The sequence below is a fragment of the Mesoplodon bidens genome (genome assembly GCF_964165515.1).
Source record: "Mesoplodon bidens genome assembly, chromosome: X".
NCBI classification, from domain to species: Eukaryota; Metazoa; Chordata; class Mammalia; order Artiodactyla; family Ziphiidae; genus Mesoplodon; species Mesoplodon bidens.
Genome location: NC_138163.1, coordinates 138,295,783 through 138,314,524, shown reverse-complemented (window position 1 = coordinate 138,314,524; position 18,742 = coordinate 138,295,783). Strand labels below are relative to the sequence as shown.

The window sequence follows — 18,742 nt, the reverse complement described above, 5'->3', positions numbered from 1 at the left end:
TTTGCTGCAAAAATAAGCAAGGACGTAGATACAGGTGATGAAGGCATCAGACGTCCTGGTACAGAGATCCTTGGAGAGCGTCCCCCTTGCCCTGGTGCCGTGGCTGCAACACAGGGCATGTCTGGGTGGACAATCCAGTTTGTTCACTTCCAGGAACCAAGGTGCTGGCAGTGGGTTCCCCCTTCACAGCAGCTAAGCTGACAAAATCTCATGGCAGTTGTGGAAGAGATGCATTGGGGAACTTCTCCCACAAGGCGTGAAAACATGGCTCAGATAATATTTTTTGTGGTATTATTTTCCACACTTCAGAAACACCTCTTGTACACAATGGAAGATGCCTTTCGCTTCAAAACAACAACAACAACAAGAAAACTGAGTAATGCTTCGTTGTCACAAGGTAGATTGAAAAAAAATGAAAATGTGTTCTATTAAAGTCGTTTCTACACAGGTCACTAGGTCCTGTTTAGCTTTTCATAATTCTCCTGACAGAGACGGATACACACAGAACTTCTATGAAGAGGGAGGATGACTTTCTTTCCATGAATTACATTTTATTTTTGCAAAATTGTCTTTTCCCTGTGGCACGATAGCTTACTTTTCCTGACAACTTTAAAGTGCAACACAGACAATCCAGGAAACTGTAATACGATGGTGTCGAAAGCTCATGTCTGATGGCACAGATAAAAAGACAATCCTTTCCCACACAATGTATAAACTTACACATGCCATTTATTGTAAAAGAAAACACATATATACATATACGTATATATGCCACTCTCTGTACAGTCCAAACTTATTTCAGCTTCCTTATTTTGCTGTCTTGGTTCTTCCGTCTATGTGTTTGCTTTGTGTGCTGTATTTGGAAAGCTGCTTAGAGCCCAAGTTATCTTTGGAAGCAGTCCCAGGCCTGCAGTTTGCTCTCAACAGCCCTGATTTCCTTCCCTAGCTCCGTCTACCCTGGTCCTAGGATGTGTGAAATTCACGGCTGATGCCTGTCCTGCAGGTTACACTTGGAAAGCCCCACAGCACCTGAGCTGAGTCTCAAAGGGCTGTGTTGATTCAGGACCCGAGGAACATTTGGGGCTGCTGGTGGCAGGACCAGTGGGGCTTTGCGGTGAGCTTGGAGATGCCAGGACGCCTTCTCCAGTTGCAAGGGTTCCATGCTCAACTTTCCTTGACCTGGAGCACTCACATGGGAGCAGCTTGAAATTTTAAGGTACAGGGGTTGGAGGAAAGACATCAAAGTACTGGTGTCTTGAGTGAAACTTTGACACTCTTTATATATCCATACAATGGCATATCTGTTATATATATATATATATATATATATATATATATATATATAATATATATATTTTAGATATATATATATATTTACTTGTATTCCTTATGTATGGATGGATATAAATATACATAAAGTATATCCATCCCTACATAAGGTATATGCATATATAAAGTGTAAATATACATAAACATATATATTCTTTTTATTTAATAAGATCAAACTCTAAACAGCACACAATAATAAAAACTCAAGCCCTCATGACCTCTTAGGTAAGTGCTAAGGGTAGTTGTCTGTCAGTTTCAGAGACTTGTCAATTCCTTGTTGTTGGTGAGAGACACTTAACTGAGAAATTGTGGTAGTCAGCATGGGCTGCTCTAACAAGGTATGGACCGGGCTGCTTCAACAACAGACGTTTAGTTCTCACTGTTCTGGAAGCTGGAAGTCGGAGATCAGGGTACCGGCAGACTTCAGTTCCTGAGGAAAGACTGCTTCTGGGTTCTTGGATGACTGCCTTCTCTCTGTGTCCTCAGATGGGATAGGAAGGTGGGGGTGGATGTCTGGTGCCTATTCTTATAAGTAGGTTATTCTTACTGTGGGGGCTCCACCGCCAGGACCTCATCTGAACCTAATTACTTCCCTGTGAGTTATAAGAAATACATATTTGGTCTTTGTTCCATTTCAGGCAGCTCCTAAAACCTTTGGAATTTCCTAAGTGAGGAAAGAGTTCAAGATGTCTTTTGTTATGTGAATGAGGTGACTTTTGCAAAGCCCCTAATTGTGAGGACGTGTTGCCAGGGGAACCAGTTGTCTGATGAGAGGGTTGGAAGGTTCAGTTTCTGATTAGAGGGTTGGAAGGTTCAGATTCACCCCCAACTCCGAGGAGGGGAGAGGGGCTGGAGGTTGAATCGATCATACATGGCCAATGATATAATCAATATGCCCAGGTAATGAAGCCTCCATAAAAACCCCGGGTTTGGAGCGTCTGGCTGGGTGAACCCGTGGAGGTGCTGGGAGGGTTATGCCCTAAAGAGGGCGTGGAAGCTCCGTCCCCCTTCCCCATACCTGCCCTGTGCATCTCTCCCAACTGGCTGTTCCAGAGTCATGTCCTTTTATGAGAAAGCAGTAAACAGTAAAGTAAGCTGTTTCCCTGAGTTCTGAGAGCCACTGCAGCAAGTTAATCAAACCTGAGGAGCGGGTTGTAGGAACCTCTGATCTAAAACTGGTTGGTCACATGCACAGGTGACAACCTGGACTTTTGGTGGATGTCTTAAGGCATGTAGGCAGGGGGAGGTGTTCAGTGGAGGGGGGCGACTTTGTGGGACGGAGCCCTTACCCTGCGGGATCTGAAGCTATCTCCGGGTAGATAGGTCAGAGTTGAGCTGAACTGTAGGACACCCCACTGGTGCTGGAGAATTGCTTCCTGGGGTCGGAAAACTCTGGAATTGGAATTGATATCAGAAGTAAACTCCCATGGCCCTAATGTATAGCACAGGGAACTATATTCAATATCCTCTGGTAAACCATAATGGAAAAGAATATGAAAAAGAATGTATAGATATATAACTGAGTCACTTTGCTGTACAGCAGAAATTAACACAGTGTTGTAAGTCAACTATAATTCAATCAAAAATAAATTTGAAAGAAAAAAAAAGAGATAAACTCCCAAAGATATCACCTCCACATACCGTCTCACTGGGGGTTAGGGCTTGAATTTTATGAATTTTAGGGGGACACAAACATTCAGTCCATCATAGAATATTATCTTTTATTTTGTTCTTTAAAAAACTGATAACCCAGGTCTTTTACTTACTTCTATCCTACATCGAGTGACCAGGCTGTCCTGGCGTGCCTACAACTTTACCACTTAAGCGCTGAAAGCCCTGCATCACAGGAACCTTTCCGCCACAGGCTCATGGGGACCCTTTGCGGGCCTTCCTCAGCTGCCACCCGTGGTGAGATGCAGTTAGAATATGATCGAGCCCAGGGCCTCAATAAGGTAGAGAAAGGGTGACAGGCGTGAGCCCGCCTCTCCTGGCATTTAAAGCAAGGCGAGTTTGTGGTTGGGTGACTGAAGCAGACATTCCTGTTAACAGCCATGTGGACGTGCCTGTGAGGACCAGAAATGCAGGCCATCCTGCAGACCTCTGGCCTCAGGGTCCACGTAGGCTGACGTTCTCTCCCAGACGTGGCACCACAGGTGGCCTGTAGGGCAAAACAGCAGGGTCGCCAAGGAGAGTTTGCAGGTGACCACACAGCCTTAGCACAGAGGAAGGGAGGCAAAGAGGTAAGTGTTGAACTGAGGTTTTAGAACCTACAGAAGCCACTCGCCCACGTACCTTTAGTTCAGGGTTTTCCCCCTTGGCATTATATATATTTGGGGCAGGAAAGTCGTTATGGGCTGAATTGTGTCCTCCAAAATTCAGTGCTGAACCCCGAGCCAGACACCAGGACCTCAGAATGGGACTGTATTTGGAGATCTTTAAAGAGGGGATGAAGGTACAATGAGGTCATTAAGGTGGGCCCTGATAGGATTGGTGTCCTTATAAGAAGAGGAGATCAGGACACAGACACACACAGAGGGACGACCACGTGAGGACACAGGGAGGAGATGGCCATCTACAGGCCCAGTAGAGAGGCCTCAGGAGGAAGCAGTTCTGCAGACACCTAGATCTTGGACTTCCAGCCTCCAGGACAGGGAGGGAATAAATGTCTGTTGCTTAAGCCATCCAGCCTGTGGTACTTTGTTACGGAGGCCCTAGCAAAATAATGCAGTAATTTTTATTGGTCGGGGGGGGGGAGGAGGGGTGTTTCTGTGCATTGTAGTATATTTAGCAGCCTCCCTTGCCTCTACCCACAAGATGCCAGTAGCAAGCACCTCCTGTCTGTCTGTCTTATCTATCTATCCATTCTTCTGTCTATGCATCCATCTATCCATCCATCCATCTCTCCATTCCTCTATCTATCTATCTATCTGTCCATCTATCTTTATTTCTATCTGTCTGTACATACACTCATGCACACATATATCTGGACTCATGTGTATGGAATCCCAGTAGCCTAATGAATCAGGAAAGCGGGGTCATAGCTCAGAGGTTCTGCCCTGTATATGCAGTCACCTTCCCCATGTCCCTTGACTCCAAGAATTCATGACCCAATTCAAGAGCTCTCTGTCCTGGATTCAAGAAGGGTTTAAAAAAAAAAACAAAAAAACATACTCCCTGTACAGCTAAAACATTTCACCGATCCATTTTGACAGCATCTTCCTGACCACAGCATGCTCATTGCTACTTAGAAAATGTGTCCTTTCTCACTTTTAGGACACAGTTAAGTGTCCTGCCAATGAACACTTTCCTTATAGACACCAGATAAGTAAGCCGACAGTCACTTGCCACGGTCTCTCAGCTCCTCGAGGAGCTAGGGTCTGCCTGTCTGGTGGCCAGTCCGCTGTAGCCGCCATCCATAACCTGCCTCTGCCCCATCCTTGTTTTCACGTCTGTGAGGTGCGCGTCCCATCCAGCGGAGATTGGTGGTAGGTTGGGCTTGGGCCTGGTGCTCTCTGCGGCCGTCTGTGGACAGGTACCTGCAGTCTGTGTTCTGCTCCAGCCACGGGGGGCTCACGAGCCTTGCCCGCACCCTCCAGCCCGAGGAGATAGGCTTCTGCATCACATTCAGGGTCAGGATGGACCCAAGGGGGCACCTTGCCTGATGATGCTGGGAAACCAAAAGCTCTGGCTTCCATATGTAGCTGGCAGGGGAGTGGGGACCAGGGGATGTGGTCCCCTCCTCCCACCTGTTTCCTCCAAGCCCTGGGAACTCCAGAAGGGAGGCCTGACGTGGATGGCTGCATTTGCCTCTTGTGGCATTTTCCTCCAGGATGCTGTTAGTATTTTGCAGGAAGGTCATTAGTCTTAACTTCCTTTGCGTTCAGAGTACCACCTGGAGGACCTGCCTTCAAGACAGGAGCCCTGTTTAGTGCTCACAGTGGTAGACGGCAAAAGTGGTCCACACACCCACGGCATCGGCACCGTCTGGAACCTTGCCAAAGATGCGGACCCCCAGGTGCCACCCGGGCCTCCTAAATCAGTGTCTGCATCTCACCCAGGTCCCCAAGAGGTCTAGGCCACTGACCCTCTCCTCCTGGGGCATGAAGGACTCTTTGTGGTGGTGTGCAGGCATGTGAGGACCTCGACGTGTGAGGATTTTATGTAGAAAACAGGAAATCAGTTAAGCCTTACTAGCATTTATTGTGTGTGTGGATCCTGGCCAGTGATCTCCATGGGGAATGGTCGTGTGTCCCTGTGGGTCCTCCAGCTGTCTAGCGAGGAGAGTGTGGAAAGACATCCATGCCCCAGATCGATTTATTTGATTTCAGCATAATGCAATGTGCATATTAGCGTGAAGCATATTTACAGCTTTTTAAACATTTTTATTGAAGCGTAGTTGACTTAGAATATTATATAGATACAGCTTTTATTAGTTAACTTTTAAACCAACCCTCAGGAAATGGACAGAGGTCTTAAAGTCCTACAAAAGGAGTAAAATGCAGGTTCAGTTTCTTAAGAAGAAAAGGGAACTTCTGGCATGAGCTTCGTAGCATTCACTGATGAGGGAAAACATGTTTGCTAACACACACGGTGTTCGCACCTCAATCAATAGCACTGGGCAAAATCACGTGTATGGACTGAGGCTGAATGGTCAACCTTGGGGGCAGTGAGGCGCATGTTTGACCCGCACGCTGTTTCAGAATTCCCTCTGGCCCTCAGACCCTATGACCACGGACGCCTGAGGGAGGGGCCTGAGGGTCCCCCCACCTCCCCCTCGGGAGCGCTGCTCACTACTAGGACTCACAAGGCCTACTGAGTTCTCTTGCCCTCCCTCTTTCCTTCCTCCTGTTGCAGGAAGGGGACCCTTCCAGGGCCTGAGAGTGAGCTCTTGTCTAACGTTCAGAAATGAATCGTCCGAGGAGACACACGTGCTGACAAAGCAAGAGACTTTATTGGGACGGGGCGCCCGGCTGGAGAGCAGGAGGGTGAGGGGACCCAGGAGAACTGTTCTGCCACGTGGCTCGCGGTCTCGGGGTTTATGGTGATGGGGTTAGTTTCCGGGTTGTCTCTGGCCAATCGTCTTCCTTGTGCCCACATTTGGTCTCCTTCAGGGTGCTGCCTGGTGGCACGCGCATGATATTCTTTTTCCCTTATAGTTTATCCAGAATATTGACTATAGTTCCTTGTGCTATACAGTGGGACCTTGTTGTCTATCCATCCTATACATAATAGTCAGCATTTCTGAGCTTTAGAAGGTGGCACTGGCTTGCTGGAGAATAGCTGAGCCCATCCTGAGCTGCAGAGCTGCAGAGCTGAACCTGTACATCCAGAATGCACGCACTTGATCCCGTGCAGAGACAATAGAAGATGATGACAGATAGTAATAGGCCAGCTGCACAGTGGATCCTGAGGTTCCAGGCCCGGTCCAGGTAAAGAGATGACCCTCCCAGGAACGCCATATTGCTCTGGTCCCAGTTGCCTGATTGCATTGAGATGCAAATTCCTCTAGTTAATGCCCTAAGGACCGAGCCTTGGTCTTTACAATCCATTTTGGAGAATGAGTCACTGCTTGCTAGTCTTTGACTGACTGCATCATGCCCTAGTCCTAGGGTGGAATTTTCCACCAACCCTCTCTCCACTGGGCTCTCCTCTGCAGACTCCAAAGTGAGGAGATGTGCCCAGTTTTATCTTGAGGGTTCCTTTGGTGGTCACCATGGTGAGAAGGATGTCAAACATCACCTAGGTTCCACCTTGAACAGTTTCATTACTACGCCTCTGCGAGGCATAATAAAACAAAGCCCCTGCTTCTCCTGACCTCAGAGCACAAGTGGGTTACATAGTTCTATCAAGTGCAATCTTTTCACTTCCATTCTCTAAAGTTAGCCCAAAAGGAGCCTTTATTTATGTTCTAGCCACTGTGTCCTGGTCCATTATCTTGTGAATAACCTGGCCTGGAACGCAGCAGAAGAGAGAGCCAGTGCTCCAGGCTGGTTGTGTACTTTTCCGAGGTTGCACGGCTAGCTTGGAACCTGACTCCAAGTCCTCTTGCTACTTGCTAAGATAAATCCTTCTGGGGGATTTTTTCTTTTTTACATCTTTATTGGAGTATAATTGCTTTACAATGGTGTGTTAGTTTCTGCTGTATAACAAAGTGAATCAACTATATGTGTACATATATCCCCATATCTCCTCCCTCTTGCGTCTCCCTCCCACCCTCCCTATCCCACCCCTCTAGGTGGGCACAAAGCACCAGGCTGATCCCCCTGTGCTATTTGGCTGCTTCCCACTAGCTATCTACCTTACGTTTGGTAGTGTATATATGTCCATGCCACTCTCTCACTTCGTCCCTTCCCCTTCCCCATGTCCTCAAGTCCATTCTCTATGTCTGCGTCTTAATTCCTGTCCTTCCCCTAGGTTGTTCAGAACCTTTTTTTTTTTTTAGATTCCATATATATGTGTTAGCATACGGTATTTATTTTTCTCTTTCTGACTTACTTCACTCTGTATGACAGACTCTAGGTCTATCCACCTCACTACAAATAACTCAATTTCGTTCCTTTTTATGGCTGAGTAATATTCCATTGTATACATGTGCCACATCGTCTTTATCCATTCATCTGTTGATGGGCACTTAGGTTGCTTCCGTGTCCTGGCTATTGTAAATAGAGCTGCAGTGAACATTGTGGTACATGATTCTTTTTGAATTATGGTTTTTCTCAGGGTATCTGCCCAGTAGTGGGATTGCTGGGTCGTATGGTAGTTCTATTTTTAGTTTTTTAAGGAACCTCTATACTGTTCTCCATAGTGGCTGTATCAATTTACATTCCCACCAACAGAGCAAGAGGGTTCCCTTTTCTCCACACCCTCTTCTGCATTTATTGTTTGTAGATTTTTTGATGATGGCCATTCTGACTGGTGTGAGATGATATCTCATTGTAGTTTTGATTTGCATTTCTCTAATGATTAGTGATGTTGAACATTCTTTCCTGTATTTGTTGGCCACCTGTATATCTTCTTCGGAGAAATGTCTATTTAGGTCTTCTGCCCATTTTTGGATTGGGTTGTTTTTTTTGTTTTTTTTTTTTCCTTTTTTGCAGTACACGGGCCTCTCACTGTTGTGGCCTCTCCCGTTGTGGAGCACAGGCTCCAGATGCGCAGGCTCAGCAGCCATGGCTCACGGGCCCAGCCGCTCCGCGGCATGTGGGAACCTCCCCGACCGGGGCACAAACCCATGTCCCCTGCATCGGCAGGCAGACTCCCAACCACAGTGCCACCAGGGAAGCCCGGGTTGTTTGTTTTTTTGATATTGAGCTGCATGAGCTCTTTATATATTTTGGAGATTAATCCTTTGTCAGTTGCTTCATTTGCAAATATTTTCTCCCATTCTGAGGGTTGTCTTTTCATCTTTTTTATGGTTTCCTTTGCTGTGCAAAAGCTTTTACATTTCATTAGGTCCCATTTGTTTACTTTTGTTTTTATTTCCGTTACTCTAGGAGGTGGGTCAAAACGGATCTTGCTGTGATTTATGTCATACAGTGTTCTGCCTTGTTTTCCTCTAAGAGTTGTATAGTGTCTGGCCTTCCATTTAGGTCTTTAATCCATTTTGAGTTTATTTTTGTGTATGGTGTTAGGGAGTGTTCTAATTTCATTCTTTTACATGTAGCTGTCCAGTTTTCCCAGCACCACTTACTGAAGAGGCTGTCTTTTCTCCATTGTATATTGTTGCCTCCTTTATCAAAAATAAGGTGACCGTATGTGCATGGGTTTATCTCTGGGCTTTCTACCCTGTTCCATTGATCTATATTTCTGTTTCTGTGCCAGTACCATACTCTCTTGATTACTGTAGCTTTGTAGTATAGTCTGAAGTTAGGGAATCTGATTCCTCCAGCTCCGTTTCTCTTTCTCAAGATTGCTTTGGCTATTCGGGGTCTTTTGTGTTTCTATACAAATTGTGAAATTTTTTGTTCTAGTTCTGGGAAAAATGTCAGTGGTAGTTTTGATAGCGGTTGCATTGAATCTGTAGATTGCTTTGGGTAGTATAGTCATTTTCACAGTGTTGATTCTTCCAATCCAAGAACGTGGTATATCTCTCCATCTGTTTGTATCATGTTTATTTTCTTTCATCAGTGTCTTATAGTTTTCTGCATGCAGGTATTTTGCCTCCTTAGGTAGGTTTATTCCTAGGTATTTTATTCTTTCTGTTGCAGTGGTAAATGGGAGTGTTTCCTTCTGTTTCAGATTTTTCATCATTATTGTATACGAATGCAAGAGAGTTCCATGCATTAATTTTGTATCCTGCTACTTTACCAGATTCATTGATTAGCTCTTGTAGTTTTCTGGTAGCATCTTTAGGATTCTCTATGTATAGTATGTCATCTGCAAACAGTGGCAGTTTTACTTCTTTTCTGATTTGGATTCCTTTTACTTCTTTTTCTTCTCTGATTGCTGTGGCTAAAACTTCCAAAACCATGTTGAATAATAGTGATGAGAGTGGGCTACCTTGTCTTGTTCCTGATCTTAGTGGAAATGGTTTCAGTTTTTCACCATTGAGAATGATATTGGCTATGGGTTTGTCATATATGGCCTTTATTACGTTGTTAGTTCCCTCTATGCCTACTTTATGGAAAGTTTTTATCATAAATGGGTGTTGAATTTTGTCAAAAGCTTTTTCTGCATCTATTGAGATGATCATATGGTTTTTATTCTTCAATTTGTTAATATGGTGTATCACATTGATTGTTTTGCGTATATTGAAGAATCCTTGCATCTCTGGGATAAATCCCACTTGATCATGGTGTATTATCCTTTTAATGTGCTGTTGGATTCTGTTTGCTAGTATTTTGTTGGGGATTTTTGCAACTATGTTCATCAGTGATATTGGCCTGTAGTTTTCTTTTTCTGTGACATCTTTGTCTGGTTTTGGTTTCAGGGTGATGGTGGCCTTGCAGAATGGGTTTGGGAGTGTTCCTTCCTCTGCTATATTTTGGAAGAGTCTGAGAAGGATAGGTGTTAGCTCTTCTCTAAATGTTTGACAGAATTCGCCTGTGAAGCCATCTGGTCCTGGGCTTTTGTTTGCTGGAAGATTTTTTTTTTTTTTTTTTTTTGCGGTACGCGGGCCTCTCACTGTTGTGGCCTCTCCCGTTGCGGAGCACAGACTCTGGACGCGCAGGCTCAGTGGCCATGGCTCACGGGCCCAGCCGCTCCGCGGCATGTGGGATCTTCCTGGACCGGGGCACGAACCTGTGTCCCCTGCATCGGCAGGCGGACTCTCAACCACTGCGCCACCAGGGAAGCCCTGTTGGAAGATTTTTAATCACAGTTTCAATTTCGGTGCTTGTGATTGGTCTGTTTATATTTTCTGTTTCTTTCTGGTTCAGTTTTGGAAGGTTGTGCATTTCTAAGAATTTGTCCATTTCTTCCAGGTTGTCCATTTTATTTGCATAGAGTTTCTTGTAGTAATCTCTCATGATCTTTTGTATTTCTGCAGTGACAGTGGTTACTTCTCCTTTTTCATTTCTAATTCGATTGATTTGAGTCTTCTCCCTTTTATTCTTGATGAGTCTGGCTAATGGTTTATCAATGTTGTTTATTTTCTCATAGAACCAGCTTTTAGTTTTATTGATCTTTGCTACTGTTTCCTTCATTTCTTTTTTATTTATTTCTGATCTGATCTTTATGATTTCTTTCCTTCTGCTAACTTTGGGGGGGTTTTTGTTGTTGTTCTTCTTTCTCTAATTGCTTTAGGTGTAAGGTTAGGTTCTTTAGTTGAGCTATTTCCCAGGGGAGTATTTATGGTAGCAGGGTAACGTGTCAGCATGAGGTCCTGGAGGAATCTTCAAAGTAGGCAGCATGGAACCCTGTGGGCTCTGTGATCCAGCAGCAAGGGCATAAAAGAAGAAGTGGAGGGCGCTTGGGAAGAGGTTTCTTTGGCATTAGCTCTGTGCCCCTCCTTGTGGAGGGGTGGGCTTCTTGCTTCACCCAAGCCCTGTGAGGCTTCAGTGAGACCCCTTAGAGAGGGTGAGACCTCATTCTGCATCTCTGGTGCCCCAAGGGCCTGACTCCTGCCTGAATTTCCAGGGAGGGGGCTGTGCTGGTAGAGGCTGGGCTTCCCAAGGCTCTCAGAGATGCACGGCCAGCTGACCTCGGTGGCCCATGGGGACCAGCAGGGAGGGAGTCTTGCCGCTGTTTGGACTTCTGCTCCTGGGGGGGTGCGGGGGACTCCAGCTGAGAAGGAGTCGCAGCCACACCCTCCCCCTACCCCCCACTCCCCCAGTCTCAGGACTTGTCCATGGGGAGGAATCCATCTGGGACAGGTCCCATGAACTCGTAGGAATGCACTTCAGAGGGAAGGTCAGCCCTTCCAGTGGCCTGAAGCCATCTCTGGACAGTACCAGCTGCAGGGGAGTGATAAGCCCCTTTGACCTTATCTTTCCCTCTACATTCCTTGCTGGGAGGGACAGGAGAGCAGCCAGGGGTGCAGTGAGTGATCCGTGAACACACCAGAAGCTCTTTCCTCATTCTCTCCCTTCCCAGACCACCAGAACCACGCCTTCCCTCGTGACTTACCCTGGAATTAAGCCTGCAGCTTTAGAGTTGCACTAGGCGTTGAGTTTTGGGCTTTGAAGCATTCAGTGACCAGAAGCATCCCGGGACGTGCTGGAATTTTGGCCCCTGATACTGTGAACCGTCTCTCCAACGAGTAAGTTCTATGGAGACATCCCACCCCCCCTCTAAGACCATATGTCACCTTGTTGTTGTTTTTTGTGTGGTATGCGGGCCTCTCACTGTTGTGGCCTCTCCCGCTGCAGAGCACAGGCTCCGGACGCGCAGGCCCAGCGGCCACGGCTCACGGGCCCAGCCGCTCAGCGGAATGTGGGATCTTCCCGGACCGGGGCACGAACCCGTGTCCCCTGCATCGGCAGGCGGACTCTCAACCACTGCGCCAACAGGAAAGCCCTAGATGTCACTTTTTGATGATGTCAGAGTCATGCTTATTCAGCTTAAAATAGTTTTTCAGGTTTCACCATACTATCACCCTGGGTTTCCATGAAGAACGGGAAATACGTCAGCAGCCGCTACATTATGTATTAATTATGTGAGTGCCTGCCAAGAGCCAGAGGCACACAAAATAATTAAAACCAAGTAAGGTTTTATTTATAGACATGGAAAACAAAGGTGGAGATTTAGTCTTTCCTTTTTTTTTTTTTTTTTTTACCTAAACAAAACGAAATAATGATGGATGGGAGGAGACAGGCCAGAAGAGAAATGCTGACAGTTATCTTTCCCGGGGTACACGTGTCCCCCAGACGTGGGGGCTGAGGCATCCGGGCGCACTTCCTCTGTGCTGCTTTCCGCCCACCAGGCTCAGGGCTGCCCGGCCGACTTCCTCATCCTGGGTGTTGGCCGGCAATGCCTTCCTCGGGGCTGTGTGTGCCGCGTGCCAGGGGGAGCGAGACACGTGATAGTCAGGGATGCAGGGCTGCTGTGCTGTGGGCCGTGCACAGGGCGTCCGGCACGCAGCCCCGGCTGCGCATGGCCTCACCCGCACCCCGGTGCCTCCCAGTGGGGGAGCAGTTGTCCCCACGTGTGACGCCCACCTCCCCACTGCTTTCCAGCACCCTCAGCTTCCCCACCCACACGTGTGTACCTGCCACACCTGCCTGCTGTGCACACTGGCGTGGACACTCCCGTGCACACACGAGATGCTCTGAGTACATGTCCACTTTTTTCCCCCCTCCCACTTCAAGGTGCCAGCAGGAAAAGAAAGATCACGGTGCAGTATTCAGAAATGATAGATGTGTCCGTTTGATTACTGCCAAGGTGTGACTGATCATTTCAGGAAGCCCAGCTCCCCTCTGATTCATAGATGAGGCACTAGGGGCCTGAGGGAGGACTACGTGAAGAAACTCAGGCGTTAAGTAACTTTTTTATGAGAGCTTCACCAGTTATCCGGTGATGACTTTACAGCCAGTGATGTAAGTCCATATAACTTCCCCGGGCTGTCCAATGACTGTTCAAAGCCCTTGAGCTCTTGGCTGGGATGCTGTTCAGTGCAGTCAGTGGAAAAGCTGTGTGAGGTCCCTGCGATCAAGGCACCTTCTCTGTGTGCCAGAGAATAGCTCTGTCTGAAAGCCTCATGAGTTGGTGAGTTGGATTCTTTTTTTTTTCTTTTTTTTGCTTCTGGGAATAGTTACTTTGTCTACAGGTCCCTGTTTTGTTCTTTTTCTGGAATAGTTAAATAATACATGGGGTAAGAGTTAGTTACATAAGTTGAAGGGCTAAGTGTTAGCTATGGGCAGGTGGAGGTTTGAATTACCTGGCGTGGGACTAATGAAAGTATGTGTTTTATCTGGAGTGTTACCTTTAAAAAAAAAATCTGCAAAGCCACCTGCAACAGTTTATCTGATATGTATTCATTTGTTTGTTTGCTCTGGAACAAGGGAGTCTTCTGGGAGAGGAAAGCAATTGCCTCATAGTCTTTATTTGTTTCTTTCTGGATGAAATTCATACTTGGAAAACACCTGCGGGTAAAAACAAGAAACCTAAGAGGAAGTGAGTAAAGAGGTGCACTTTGTGCTGTAGCTTGACTCAAAAGAGAAATTGGGTCCATTAACCCTAGCTCTCAAAGTATTAGAACCACTGCTTCTGAGTTGGATACAAGGAATATGAATAAGAAGTATTTGCCATCAAATGTATTCCATGAAAGACAAATGTCATTCTCAGCTTAGTACTTGCTGCTTTTCCGAAACATAATTTTGAGGAGTTAATAGCAGTTCCAATTTTTTTAAACCTTTTTTCCATGTCACATCTTTCTTTTCTTTCCTTTTTTTTCATACTTAGGAATTTGGTATTTATTTTTTGGCTGCGTTGGGTCTTTGTTGCTGCGTGCAGGCTTTCTCTAGTTGCGGTGAGCGGGGGCTACTTTTCCTTGCAGTGCGCAGGCTTCTCATTGCGGTGGCTTCTCTTGTTGCGGAGCACCGGCTCTAGGCACGCGGGCTTAAGTAGTTGTGGCACGTGGGCTCAGTAGTTGTGGCTCGTGGGCTCAGTAGTTGTGGCTCACGGGCTCTAGAGCACAGGCTCAGTGGTTGTGGAGCACGGGCTTAGTTGCTTCACGGCCTGTGGGATCTTCCCGGACCAGGGCTTGAACCCGTGTTCCCTGCATTGGCAGGCAGATTCTTAACCACTGTGCCACCAAGGAAGTCCCACACATCTTTATTTTCTGTTCTAAATATACAAGTTCAAAGTCTGGCATGAGCCACTTGAATCTATGTCCTGAAAAATGACAACCAGATTTCCTACCTACTTGAGAGGCAGGTACACCGACCACTGAGTGTGTCCTCAGGACCATGGCTTCCACCACTCCTTGTGGCTACACTGGCTGTGTTTTCCGACATGCTGTTTATCATTCCAGTGTTTGTCTACGTAGACAGGGTTTGGCTTCTGTATAAAGGAGCCGGGTTAAACAGGGAATGAGTCTGTGGTTCAGAAATCAACCTGTCCATTCTGCAAATGTACGTCAATTACAGAAAACTCAGCATCTGGGACAGTGTGTCCTTTGCAATGCATGCCATACATAATCTACCTGTTATGAACCAGCCAAATATATTATTTTTTCCCCCAGAGATAGATGCTAAGAAATGCATGTAACCCCCCGTTCAGCCTCAGCCTCCACGTTTCCCTTGTGAATGAATGATTGGAAAGAATTAAGATGTCTAGTTCTTGCTTACTTTACTTCTTATCCAGGTATCAACAGATTTCCTGTCTACATCAGTTTTGTCTTCTGTGCTCACCCTTGCAGATGGAATTAGAGGGCTGATAGAAACAATTGCCATCCAAGATGATGTTACTAAAAATGGTGAAACTATTTTGTTGAAAGATTACTCCACGACGTGGTTATTTGCCGTAGGGCACTCTGTGTGTTCAGTAAACCCATGGCAATACCTGACAGATTATTCGTATGAATTGGTGTCTCCAGGGTCATTCATATTTCCCAACTGAGATATTGCCCCATATTCATTTATAATGAGATTTTAATATAACAACTGATGCCATCAGGATTCAGAACTGTAAAAGCTTTCACGGCGTGGGAAAAAGAAAAAAAAGATATAAAGTCTCCCTCTATTTGTATTTAAAAGCTAAACAGTAAATGCCAGGCATCCCTTAAAAGGCTGGATGAAACAGGCATTTAAAGTTTGTGGGTAAAAATCCTAAGCCGTGTTCTCCAGACCAGACACCACCTCTGTTGTTTTCTTTGCTTCTTGTCTTCTGATTAAAATCCCCCGCTTTGTTTGGATATTAACCTTGTAAAACTCTCGATCAGTCAGTCAGTGAACTCTTACCTAGGACCCCTGGGATCCAGGTAAATAAAAGGTGTAGCAGGGCTTCCCTGGTGGCACAGTGGTTGAGAGTCCGCCTGCCGATGCAGGGGACACAAGTTCGTGCCCCGGTCCGGGAAGATCCCACATGCCACGGAGCAGCTGGGCCCGTGAGCCATGGCCGCTGAGCCTGCGCGTCTGGAGCCTGTGCTCCGCAACGGGAGAGGCCGCAACAGTGAGAGGCCCGCGTACTGCAAAGGAAAAAAGAAAAAGTGTAGCAGTGATGAAACACAAGCGTAGTCTCACCTCCAAGGCTGTCCGAGATGGAAAACAAAACTTGGGAAATGCTGCAAGTGCCAATGTCAGGGATCATTAAATGCCTATCATGAGCATCAAGTGCAGGGGAAGACACACTGCTGGGCTCAGCTAGGGCCGCTGGCTTGACTGTCAACTCTGGTAGAAAGCCTGCAGGTGAGACTGAATGGGTCCTGGGTCCAGTGTTCCTCTTTAGTGGTTCCAGGATCGGGGGGTTGTCTTGTCTACAGATAGATGGAGAGTTGGGGTGGGGAGGTCTCCTTTACAGTTAATTTGTCTACCCCAGGGTTTCTCAGCTGCAGCACTGGAAGATGCTTTGCTGTAGGGCCTGACCTGTGTGTGGAGGATATTTAGGATCCACCTGCTAGATGGCAGTATCAACCCCCCTCCCAAATGTGACAACCAAACTTGTCTCCAGGTGTTACCCCATGTCCCTTCAGCTCCAGATGACAACCACTGACCTACAATAAACATTTAAAATGCACAAGGCACTGCTCACAATAGCCAAGACATGCAAGCAACCCAAGTGCCCATCAACAGACGGTTGGATAAAGAAGATGTGGTACATATATACAATGGAATATTACTCAGCCATAAAAAGAATAAAATATTGCCATTTGCAGCCACATGGATGGACCTAGAGGGTCTTATGCTTAGTGAAATAAGTTAGACAGAGAAAGACAAAGACTCTATGATATCACATGTATGTGGAATCTCAAAAATAATACAAATGAATGCACATGCAATACAGAAACAGAAAACAAACTTACGGTTACTAAAGAGGAGAGGGACGGGGGAGGGACAAACTGGGGGTATGGGATTAACAGATACAGACTACTCTATATAAAATAGGTAAGCAGCAAGGATTTACTGTATAGCACAGGGAATTACAGCCATTCTCTTGTAATAACCTGTAATGGAATATAATTTGCAAAAACCCTGAATCACGATGCTTTGCACCTGAAATTAACACAACATTGTAAATCAACTATACTTCATAAAATAATAGAATAAAATGCCTCAGGCAGAGCTTTGCGGTGGAGCAGGGTTCCTCGGCCTGGGCACTACAGTGCTGACTTTTGGGGCCACATCATTCTTTGACATGGGAGTGTCCTGTGCACCGTAGGGGGTTGAGAATACCTCTGCCCTGGTCCAAACATTGCCGAAGGCTTCCTGGTTAGCACCTCTGAACTGGAGACAGGAAGGAGCCCCTGGAGGCCTGACGGAAGCGGGAAGAGGGCCCCTGTGTCCTGTCTGTAGCTCTTCCCTGAGGTCTCCTGGCAGCTCTTCACTTCTGCTGGAGGACGCCCCAGCTTGTCTGAACTAAGTCACTGGGCCAGGGTTTCCTGGGTCCCTACCTGCCACCTCTGTCACAGATGAGGAGACTGTGGGGTTATGTGAGTTCACGGGATTGGCCAAGATACTATTCAGCGTAAGAGGGCTTTGCCAGGGCCTGACTTCTTCAATTGCTTCTCTACAAAGCCCTGCCTTCCGATCCACAGCCCTTTGTCTGTAACCAGAAAGAAAAGAAAAAGATTGGAAGCCAAGTGTCTGGCAGCAACACTTGTTCTGAACTGAGGAATGTAAAACTGATGTAACGTTGAGTAGTCTTTCTTTAGCCGACAGAATGCAAATATTCGTCGTGTTTATCGCTGCGGAACCATTAATATGTGTGATTGCAGGTTGCTTTCTAAAACTTTGCTCAAGGTATATGGCTTACATGATATATTTGAAGATATAGTATGTGTGTGTGTGTGTGTGTATATGAAGGTAATGGTGCATATATATGTATATAGATATCTATATATATGAAGGTAATGGTGAACATATACATGTATAGATGTATTATACCTATATATATGAAGGTAATGGTGAATATATACATGTATAGATGTTTTATACCTATATATATGAAGGTAATGGTGCATATATACATATATAGCTATCTATATATATGAAGGTAATGGTGCATATATACATATATAGCTATCTATATATATGAAGGTAATGGTGCATATATACATATATAGCTATCTATATATATGAAGGTAATGGTGCATATATACATATATAGATATCTATATATATGAAGGTAATGGTGAACATATACACGTATAGATGTATTATACCTATATATATGAAGGTAATGGTGAATATATGCATATATATTCCAGCTTTATTGAATGACAAATTTATAGATATTCCAGTCTTACTCAGATATCGTTGACCTTAACATTGTATACCTTTCAGATGTACAACACAATGACTTGCTATACCATGTGTATTGTCAAATGATCACCACCATAATTTTAGTGAACATCCATCACCTCACATGGTTACAATTTTTGGTTGTTTCAATTGCTAAATGGTGTGTGTGACAGAATGAATGCTTTCAGTGTAGAAAACTAGTGTGTCTGTTATGAGTGCCAAAAGCCGTCGTGAAGGCAGCTCAGCGTTGGAGGGAGTCTTTGAATCCTTTTAATGAATTAGTTTTGATTTTTTTTAAAGCCATTACTTTCTAAAATCCAAAGAATTCTGAGCTCTGAAACACAACTAGCCACACTTGTTTGTGTTTTTTTGAGGCCTAGGACTTGGGGTTGTAATTGCCAGCAGGGCAGTGTTCATTTTTAGCACGTGGTGACTTTGAACAGCAGATGGTGTTTGCACTATGTGGGTTTTGTTTTTCCATTTACTGTATCATCATATGCTCTCTTATACCCTCAGAAGCAGCTTCCACTGCTTAAAACCTCATGACCCTTCTGCACTGTCCAAGCTTTGCAATA

General features: G+C 45.6%; 1 protein-coding gene across 9 annotated transcripts in view; it reads left to right on the top strand.

Moving 5' to 3' along the window:
- Window positions 1-18,742, top strand: part of LOC308608560 (steryl-sulfatase-like) — a 171,738-nt gene that overhangs the window by 7,135 nt on the left and 145,861 nt on the right. Inside the window, exon 1 of one of the 9 annotated variants that reach the window (XM_081221787.1) lies at window positions 10,878-12,028. The exons of 7 other annotated variants lie outside the window; for them this stretch is intronic. The gene's annotated coding sequence lies outside the window, so the exon portion shown is untranslated. Of the gene's footprint in view, window positions 1-10,877; window positions 12,029-12,390; window positions 13,474-18,742 lie in introns of those variants that run through there. One more of the 9 variants, XM_081221785.1, reaches the window with a different exon arrangement.